Below are 9,013 nucleotides of genomic sequence, written 5' to 3' on the forward strand. Positions count from 1 at the left end.
ATTTTATATTACCTTCTAATTATAAGACTAGCTATTTTTGTAGATGATACATTGCCAAAAGGAGCCTCTACTCCTTTGGTCTTGCTGAAAAGAAGGATTTGTATTTAATGATTGGTGGGGAAGGAGGGGAGTTAAATGCTGGTTTGCACTCAGGACTGGGGCAGGCATCACATGTGATAACAGGATATTAAAAACACACTGTAATTCTGTCTGTGAAGATGTCACCATTCTGCTGCAAGGAGCTGATGAAGTTGTGTTACAGCCCCACAAAGAGAGACAAGGTGTTTCATTCTCTTCTCAATTAATTGTGTTTGATTGTGACTCACTAATGACTGGAGAGGCTGGTTTGGACCTTTCTGATCAAAGCAGACGTGTCTGTCTTCTGCCACTCTCCTCCACTCCCCGAGATGGCAGTCTGTACTAGACATGAGCTGCTGCTGTGCAGCTGAACCCTGACACAGTTTGGTCCTGCCTCCAAGAAAAGGGCTGAAACTGCCATGCTGTGGGTTCTGTGGTCTAGTATAGTCCAGCCTCAAAAAGGCTGAACTGTTCTAAAGGTGTTGTCCAAACAAGACTTTTAAAATGGAAGTTCTGCTCATTTTCAGTGTTGTGTTTTCTGTGCTTAAGAAATGAATGGGGGCCATTATGCTTAATCTCTTTTTGTGTATAGTGAATATAGAGGGCACTCTACAGTTTAGGGGTAAAAAAAAGTCCCACAGATGTAGGAATAAATCACAGCTGATATCCTTCTGGCTAACCTAGAATTCTGCTATTATGCAAAAACTTGGCTCATCTTTTGATGTTGAAGTTACATGTATCTATCCAGTCAAAAACTGTATCTAGGCTGACTTCCCTAATGAGTACCGTGTACATTTCCAGATATCCTGCCATAGTACAGTACTCCACAATACTTTGAATACACTGTCATGGTGGCAAAACAATGCAGTTAATTGGAAAAGATCATAAACCCCACAAAAATGGAAAATAATATTTAGTACTGTTGCATATATGTATAGTGGGGATCGTGCACTTTTGAAATATTGAGCAGGCTTCTGTTGAAGCCTGTAGAATACGTGAAAGCCAATACCTTTGGTTTCTTTTACATAACCATTGCAAAAAAAAAAAAAAAAGTCCTATTTTGGATGGTAATGTGTGAGAGGAAATAAGACATAAAAATGAACACTAATGGCTGGTAGAGACAGAGTGCAGGGCAATTCTCCAAGCCATGTGTTTCCTCTAGTATTATGGACAATTAAATTAATCGTTGTTTGAATTCTGGATGACCAACAGAGGTGAACACAGTACTGAGAGTATTATACTAATTTTGTGCTAATCAATGAGCCTATAACTTTTCCTTCCTCATAAGCAGGGCTTGTTTTACATGCTCCATAGTGTTGGTGCTTGTTGAACAGAAAGGAGAGACAGTAAAAATCCAAAACTTAACCAAACCAGGAAGCAGGTGGTAAAGACTAGCTTTATAGTTGGAGAGGATAAAGAATTTTCTTCTTGCATAAATGTTTCTTTAGTCCAAATCTTGCATCCTGTTTTATTACACGGCCACCAGGCAGTCTTCACAAACTGCTCTATATCTGCAATCACATCCTGAACAGACCAAGTTAAACCCCTCATCAGGCTTTAACTTAGGTCTTGATGAATTCAGCTCAAACCCTTTTTTTGCAGGTTTTACTTCCCTAGGAGCTTTCCTGCATTCATCATTCAATTTTTGGAATATCTTACACATGATCCAAGGAGAAAGGCTTTCATGCTTATGCATTCTCAGAAATGCCTTTGCCAGCAGGATTGGTATCTCAGAGGAGTGTGAATGTTGGCTTCTGCTTGAGTTTTCTGCACTAAAATATTCATCCCCCAATTTCCACCATACATCCTAGTGCACCATCTCTAAGTGTAAGATAGAAATGCTCGTGGGCAACTGGAAAGAAGTGTTGTGTCCTTTGTCCTGCTGTACAACTGTGGCTTCTTTCTTTGCAGTAGCCCGAGCTTTACTTTGCATATGTTGTGGTTATGGAGCATGTGCTCTTTGTGGCTGTCACATAGGAATGCTTTTGTCTCCTTGCCGGCTGTAAGGTTTTTATAATGGACAAGAGCACTCAAAGAAGCCACTGACTTAACTCAGCATATTCTGTGATTCACTTAAAATGTAGAAAGAGCACTCCAAAAAAACTCAGTTTGGAGAATGAAAAAAGAGGGGTCAGGCTAAGCTAAATGTATGGGTCTGTGTTGTGTCAAATGCTGCTGCAGCTGAGTGGCAGTAACTCTGCAAAGAAAGCACCTCACACAACTGCAGCATGCATATTTGTTTCTACCACTACATTTGTGTTATGCTGGAATATGAAACAAGGGCAGTCTTTCAAAGCAGTTATATATAGTTCCACACGCCACACTTGAGCTGTAAGATATATTGACAAAAGCAGTCAAGAGCTGCTGTCAGTGTGTAATTTCACCAAATTCTGCTGCATCAGTTTAAAATAGTAACCTCTCTTTATCCTGTTGCCTGCACAATGCAAGTCCTTAACCATCAGTTTTGTCTTCCTTTGTGATAGCAACTGCTGGTAAGATTGTGTCATTCCCATGGGGCCTTGTGCAGTGGTCCAAAAGCTTAGTTAGTTTGGGTTATTCTGGACTTTGTCCAAAAGTGGAAAGTCAAATTTAAAAACAATATTACTGCTCCAACATCACTTAGAGTTGGAAGGTTTTTTTTAATACATACTAGATATGAAACAGGCAGTAGTTGTCTGTTGCGCGTACTTTGCCAGTAGAAGAAAAAATAAGGATTACAAACTCAGTGGAGGAAAAAACCCCAGACCTTTGGTTGTCCTCCAGTTCCTGCCAGTGGGAGAAATGTGTTTGTTTTAGCATGACATAGAATAGACGTAAACATTTCTTTTTAAACCTCCCTGTGTGGTCACCTCAGTTATTCAGGATGATGTAAGCCACTGACTTTCTCCCTTAAGAGGTTATGGAGTTATCCAATATATTTTTTGGGAGACAGTAAAGATATCTTAGACAATTATGTGATTGATTAACAAAGTATAGAGACAGAGTAATTAAGCATAAAATAAGTGCCAGAGAGTGCTGAGTTATAGGGGAAATCCTTGGGGTCAGTTTGATTGTGGTTGCTGTTTGTTCTCTGTTGAGGGTGAATGATCTCCATGCGAGACAGCAGCCAAGGAATCAGAGGACAAGAAGTCCAGTTTACTGTGCCATCTTCAGCTGAGAGGGGTAGTTGCTTGGGCTTTTTTGGTTGGTTCTGACACCTCACATCCTCCTTGGTAAGTGCAAGTGAGCCAGAGTAGGAACTGTTGAAATGTACCTGTGGAGCAAACCTGACACGGTTCTGATGGATCAACTGAGCTGTGCTGACTGATGGTGCTCAGCCACCATGTGTTTAGATATGCTCTGGCAGTGCCTTTGCAGGTGAGGAACCTCAGACCCTTGTGACCTTTGTTTAGAGGCTTTTTTGTTTGGGCAGTATTTACTGAGAGGCATACAATATGCCACAGTCTAAACTGATATTCATTGTTTTGACTGTGTATTTAATGTTTTGGGTTTTTTTCCCAAGTAACTGCATGCTTCTCAGTGCTACTTATTAATGTGTTTTCCTCTTTCATCCCCCATTAGCTGTTTTCAGTACCAATGTTTCTAAGGAAATCCTCCCATATTTCCAGTGAAAATGTTCATAATGCCAAGTAGTCACAAAGGAGCCATAAAATTTTAATCTGTAAACTGTAAAAGAGCCCCAACCAAACAAAACTCCATTCACAAAACACAAGGAAAAAAACCACATTTTCTGCCTTGTGAATAACAACTTCATTAATAATAATGAAACTAAGGATTTTCATCCAGGTAAAAGATCAGCCAAACTTTAGTGGCTGCATCTTGGGTGATTGGTTTGATTTTATTACGTGATAGTAAGAAAGTGAGGGCTGTGGTTCAGGTATTGTAGATTCTTGTAGTGCAACTGTGGTGCTTAAATGTGTCTCCACAGAACATGACCAAAGGCGTTCTTAGGTGTAACACAGTTTTAGCTGAAACTCACCCACTCCACTGAATGTCCCATTGAACATGTAGAAGTCTTAATATTGTCTGGCATATTTCTTGACCACTGGTTCCTGGGGGGAAGTTGGTATAAGTTCCTATAAGTGAGTAGGATGAGAGCAAAATAAATTGGGTCCTAAATTAATTATTTCCCTTTTCGTATGTCTTTCCTCTCTGACCTTTTCCTCCCTACATTAAGGCTGAGGGACTTTCCAAGAATTTATTTCACAAACAAACTGCTATAAAGTCTTTAATATTTATAGCATAATCAGTTTGTTTTGATGTCCGAGATAGTTTTGATCAGAGCCTTCCAGCAAAAATAGTGCTGCCCACAAGACAACATTTCCAAGTTCTTGATTTTTGTAAGAATTCCTCTCTGCTTACTAAGCTGTTGGCTTAGACTCCGCTTTGAAGTTACTTAGACTGCCCCAAGCAGTCCTTGGTCCTTTAGGTCCAGACATATCAGCTTCTTATCGCTGGATAGGAAGAAAGGTCTGTTTTTTTCTCCTCTTTCCGAGTTTTGTAACACTGGATTCATAGGCTGCCCCGAAGAGATGGGTGTGGACCTGCTGCCCTTCCCTGCCTGCCCTCTCCTGCTGTCTGTGCAGTGGCTGTGTGCGGGGGAGGGACAAGAAGGTGAAGAGAAGCTCATCATCTAAAGCAGCAGTCCCTCTCTTCCCTCCCTCATGCTCAGGATAGGAGTGGCAGGCCTCCAAATAAAAGGCTAATGGGACAAGGTACATGATTTGCAAAGCTGGTTTTCCTGTGAAAGTGTGGGAACATTGTGGAGTGACATGATGTGTCTCACAGTGTTAGCACAGAGGTAAAATGAGGGAGCCATTATCTAAGAACCAAAAAGGTTTGGCAGCATGTGAGCTCCCTGCAAGGCACAGGCATGTTTCACCCAGGGCTGCACAGAGAGGCCCTTTACTAAAGCAAGGGGACAAGTGAGCTGGGGCTGTCTGGGAGAGCCAGTCAGGCAGATACCCCAGGGTGCTCACACATGGGTGAGTCTGGTCACAAGAGATGCATTTGACCTGTACTGACCGTGGCTGGCTGCTGTGCGTGGAATGGATGTGGTCTGTGTGGGAAACAAGGCTTTTAGAGGGATGTGGAAGAGGCTCAGGTTTCAGATCATGACTCATTTTCCCAGAGGTTGACCAAAGCGAGGGGGAGGTGTGATGGGAAGCTGTGATGAGAAGTACTTCTGCTATCTTTCTCCCTATCAAGAAATCTCAAGGAGTGAAAACAAACATCATCAGAAGTCTGAAGTTTAAAAAACCTGAATCACAACACAGTTACCAAAGCATATGATTTCTCCCACGGGTCATTCTTGCAAACGTGGATTTTTCATCTAGTTTGCAATGAAACATTTGATGTGTTTACAAAATGCAGAAGATTTTGGACACCGTCTGGTCTCACGCAGTATTTGCTGTTCGTGTAGCTGGCTGTGAAAAGAGACATGTTGGCTAGTGAGGCTGGCTCTGGCAGTGTTGTCTCAGGGCAGGGGCTGTGAGATTTGCATCACCCTGACTAGTTTGATACAAGCTTTTTGGGTTGGATGTGCATAACGTGCCTACATTTTAAGATGAAGTGAAAGTCAGTTATAAAATCATAAAAACATACAAAAGCCATTAGTGGGAGATGCTGCCAAAACATTGTTCTCTGGTTGCTCTCCAGTACTCTTGCCTAGCTTGCACCCCCAAGACAAAATTCCAGGTGCTTCCCTAGTGGAAGGTGGCATACTACATGACCCCAAAAGCACATTTCCATTGTTGAAAGCATAGGCCAAGCAAAATTTCTGTTGTTTTTCTCTAGGTCTTCAGTGATTTCTAGTGATGACTAGTCTGCTCAGTCTGTTGCTACCTCCTCCCTTTGCTCAAGGTACCTTTGCTGAGCACCTCGGGCAGTTTTGGCATTGTCACACTTGGGTGCCTGCAGAAGGCAGTGTTGTGTTCAACATGCTGCTTTTGTACTTGAGCATAAATAAGAGATTCTCCCACTAAGTAAACAGGGTTTGTCAGGCAAGAGGGTTTGTCCTCAGCACTAGGTCTGAGTACTAGGTTCCTTGTTCTTTTTGTGTCAAATCTGATTGCTTGATTAGAGCTGTTTCTGATTTGTGATTGAAAGGCTGAAATGAAAATAGGATCTTGAAGAAGATTCAAATGAACATTTGAAAAAATTAATAAAGGCCAAAGAAACTAGAGAAATAAAACCAGGCACTGATTCTTTATTTGAGCAGTGCTAAACAAAAAATACACAAAGTAAATGTGTATGTCTTTTGCATTTTTGTGGGGTTTCATATCTCAGCCTACTGTCTGGAAACTTTTAATATTATTCTCCTACAAGTTTTCGGACAATGAAAGGTGACTGTGGGATGCTTATGATCAAGCTGCTGCTGTATTATTGTTCTGTTGTATTTTGGGAGAGCAGATTGCTTGCTACACCTGGGTTTTCTGTTCCTTCCCAGCCCTCCCACTCTAAAACCAATGCATATCACATCAGGTGGTTTTCAAAATTAAAAGCTTGTCACCAGATCCTCTTTTCACTGTCCTACTCAGTTCAACTTTTGAGAACAATAGGAAATGTATTTTTAAAGGCTGAAGATGCTGCAATACCTTAAGCACAGGTAGAAGTAATTATTGATTGGTTTGAGAACTGGAGCCATTGTAAGGTAACAGATATGCTGCTGTACTTAAGATGAAAAGTTTTTCTTCAAGTAGAAATTGTGTTATGTTCTTGGACTATTAAATACACTCTTGATTCAGAAATGCACAAAGCACTATTTGTGCCACTTAAAGTTCACATGGAAAAGCTGAATCATCCAAGCCATCTGAATGATGCACACTATTTGGTAGTTGTTTTCTTCATCAGGCAGCTGGTGATCTCTCTTCCTGTATTCCGGGCTTGGGTGGGGGCCGAAAAAAGGAAGAAAGGAGTCTCCAGGGTGGGGGGAGAAGCTATTGCTTCATGTGTGCAAACTTTATAGTTTTCCTGAGACCTCTCTAAATTTGTGGTAAGTTAAAACTATATTAAGAGGATTGAAGAGGCAATATATATTGCAATTAGGTTATAAAGTGTTTTTATTTTAAAGTAATAATGCTTTATGAACATTTTAGGCATTATTTGTTTATTATAAGTTATATTTCAAGCAGTTCTTCGTGGGGGAAGACATGGGATATGTGCTAGGGCTGGGAGTCCTTCAGACTTGGTAGCTTCTGTGTCTCCTGCTCCCCTCTCGAAATAAGGAGGTGAACAGTGAGATTTTTTCTTCTGTCACGAGCCAAAAAATGGTAACTCAATTTCTCTTGTGCTGTTCATGTTGTAAACTTAACACCCAATTTGTGTGTTTGCCTACTGAAGCTCAGTGGTAATGAAGGGCTGTTCAGTGCTGAAAAAACTCCCAGGTCAGGAGTGGGACAGACATGTGACAGGGTTGGGGGGAACAGTAGTTTTGCAGAAAACCCCACACCTACTCCCTGCAGCTACATCCTTAGTTTTCTAATGTAGGATGTATCTATTTTTTGTGGATATTTTGTTTATATTGACATTGGTGAGGAAGGTTTTTTCTTCTTTTTTAATGATCTACCTCTTTATTAGTCTGTCTTACCTAGTTAGATGGTAAGATTTTTTTTATCAGGCCTTGTCTTCTAGTTTTAGCTTCCTGAGTGTAATGGGTTGGGGATTTAATTGTTCTGTATTGTATTTATTAGTACAGTTGAAAGGGTCTAAAGAGCAGCAGAATAGAAAAAGCAGTGCAGAAAAACTTTGTTCAGATCTTGTTTGTCTGACTTTTCTTTGGGTTTTTCTTTTTTCCAAAAGCTGAAGAGGGACACAACCAGCAGGCATTCAAATCTTCTTTTGAGTCTGAACCAAACAATGTGACTCTGTCAGTGTGAGTGACGAACTGCCTGGGAATTGATGGCAAATTAATTGTATTTCTAACCAACACAGAGCAGGAAAAAAGAGCTGGGGCTCTGATTCTCTGCAGATTCTTCAAGAGAGCCTCTCATTAACTGTGCAAGGGGGGCACTTCCATTCCTTTTGGTGACTGTCATTTTAGGGCTGTCAGTGCCTGCAATAACCTCAAGTACTTACCACAGCAGGTAGTTTCAGCAAGGGGGCAACAGCCCCTCTTGCTTAGAAAATACTGGTCTTTGAGAAAATACCAAATCAAGCAATGGTTCATAGTCTTAAGAAAAGATGACTGCATTAGTGTTATAAGAACAAACTTTAAAGATTTATGTAAGAAATTTATAGGACAAGAGGCAGTAAAGTTGAATTACAGCAGAGAGCTTGAATGTGGTTGAAAAACCTGATGTCAATGAGAGTTAAGCACTGGTTTAAGATGCTGAAGGGAGCTGTGGAACCTCCATTATTTGAAGTCTGAAAGAACGGGTTAGGTGGCCTCTGTCAGAAATAGTCCAAGTAGAATTGATCCTGCTGGGAAGGACAGACTTAATGGTCTCTTGATGTCTCTACAACCTTGTGAATTTGCAGAGATGTGAGTGGGCTGTGTGTGATTGCATCCTGCTAGAGTTCATCAAGTGCTTTCAGACCCTTCTGGATAAAAGCCACCATGCAGACTTTACCATAACCCTGGTGAAATTTGGAGGTTTAAAGGACCCTGAAGCAATCAAATGAATGCATGAGAAGATGCAGTTCAGGGCTACCACACAGGAAAGAGGGACGGGGAGCACTAACATTCAGTAATTTTGTACTTATCTAGAGTAAAAGCATCATCAAAAATTACCATTATTGTTCCTTCAATTGTTGAGGCACTTGCAGAACATTTCAAAACCACCACTTTTTGTTTTGAAGAACTGTGGGGGTTTTCCTCTTAATAGAAGGAAGGTATTAGTAATGGTGCTACACTTCTGACAAGGGAAAGCATATTGATAGCTCGAAAATATAGTTTGGCCTTTTAAAATCAAGACAATAGACCTACAAGACCTGC

Source organism: Geospiza fortis, unplaced genomic scaffold, assembly GCF_000277835.1.
Source record: "Geospiza fortis unplaced genomic scaffold, GeoFor_1.0 scaffold162, whole genome shotgun sequence".
NCBI classification, from domain to species: Eukaryota; Metazoa; Chordata; class Aves; order Passeriformes; family Thraupidae; genus Geospiza; species Geospiza fortis.